Raw genomic sequence first — 2,053 nt, 5'->3', positions numbered from 1 at the left:
TATGACAGCTAAGATCTAAACTGGGATTAGCTATCCCACTATGCTTAGCCCTAAATTCAAATAATTATGACAATAAAATTATTCACTAGAGTACTTACTAGCATCAACCTAAACCTTAAAGGACCTGGTGGTGCTTCATACCCTGCTAGAGGAGCCTGTTCTATAATCAATAAACCCCAATAAACCTCACCAAACATATACACCACCATCCTCAGGAAACCCTAGAAAGGAACAGTAGTAAGCATAATTATAAGACATAAAAATGTTAGGTCAGGGCTTCCCTGGTGGCACAGTGTTTGAGAGTCCGCCTGCCAATGCAGGGGAGATGGGTTCGTGCCCCGGTCCGGGAGGATCCCACATGCCGCGGAGCAGCTGGGCCCGTGAGCCATGGCCGCTGAGCCTGCGCGTCCAGAGCCTGTGCTCTGCAATGGGAGAGGCCACAACAGTGAGAGGCCCGTGTACCAAAAAAAAAAAAAAAAAAAATTGAGGTCAAGTTGTAACTTATGGAATGGGAAGAAATGGGCTACAATTTCTACCTCAAGAATATAAATAATTTATATGAAAGATTTTATGAAATAAAACCAAAGGAGGATTTAGTAGTAAATTAAGTAAATTAAGAATAGAGTGCTTAAATGAATCAGGCCATGAAGCACACACACACACTGACTGTCACTTCCCCTCCAATACTGATAATTTCATATGCCAGTAATAAGTTCCAGACATATAAGAGGAGATAAGTTGTAAGGAGGTGAGCATACTGGAAAGTGTGCTTGGATGAACCAAAGTGTAGCTTAAAGAAAAGCACCTAGGGACTTCCCTGGTGGCACAGTAGTTAAGAATCCGCCTGCCAATGCAGGGGACATGGGTTCGATCCCTGGCCTGGGAAGACCCCACATGCCTCAGAGCAACTAAGCCCGTGCGCCACAATTACTGAACCAGCGCTCTAGAGCCTGCGAGCCACAAGTACTGAGCCTGAGTGCCACAACTACTGGAGCCCGCACACCACAACTACTGAAGTCCGTGCACAGCAACGAAGACCCAACACAGCCAAAATTAAAAAAATAAATAAGAAAAGAAAAGCACCTAGTTCACACCCAAGAGAATTCATACTGCATGAACACTTTGTACTACAAGTAGCCCAAACTTCCCACCAAATTCAACTATCATTAAGTAAATTAAATAAAACATTCATTCAACATCTTAAGTATAGGATATAGAAATTTGTCTGGTGCTATAAAGTACCATAACGGAATGATGGAAGAAGTATTAAAAGTAGCAAAAACTGACCCCTTTTACCTTTTGCATAATGATTTAACTAGAAAACTTTAACAAAGAGAACTTAAGTTAAATACCCTGAAACCAGACAAGCTACTTATGAACGGTTTACAAGAACAAACTCATCTTTATGGCAAAATAGTGGAAACGATTTATGAGTAGAGGTGACAAGCCTAACAAGCCTGGTGTCAGCGGGTGGTCCAGAAAAGAATTTTAGTTTAACTTTAAATATTACTTTAAAAACATAACTTTTAACATAATTTTAAATGTTATTATAAAAAGGTAGAGCTTCTTAAATATAAGATACAACCTTCCTTAGAGAGTATGCATAAATATCACCATAGCTGACTTAAAAGCAGCCACCAGTTAAGAAAGCATTCAAGGTCAACAACACATTCATCTTAATACCAATAGTAAATAAACCAACTTCTAATTTAATACTGGACTAATCTATTAATTAATAGAATCAATACTGTTAATATGAGTAACAAGAAATATTTCTCCATGCATAAGCTTATATCAGAACAGATAGCCCACTGATAGTTAACAATAAACCTAAACTAATACTTAATCTATTCAAACACTGTTAACCCAACACAAGTATGCATTTAAGGAAAGATTTTAGAAAGTAAAAGGAACTTGGCAATCACAAACCCTGCCTGTTTACCAAAAACATTACCTCTAGCACTTCTGGTATTAGAGGCACTGCCTGCCCAGCGACATCTCTTTAATGGCTGTGGTATCCCAACTGTGGGAACACAGCCTAATCGTTTGTTCT

This window comes from Pseudorca crassidens, chromosome X (assembly GCF_039906515.1).
Source record: "Pseudorca crassidens isolate mPseCra1 chromosome X, mPseCra1.hap1, whole genome shotgun sequence".
Taxonomy (NCBI): Eukaryota; Metazoa; Chordata; class Mammalia; order Artiodactyla; family Delphinidae; genus Pseudorca; species Pseudorca crassidens.
Note: the sequence above shows the minus strand (reverse complement) of the source record.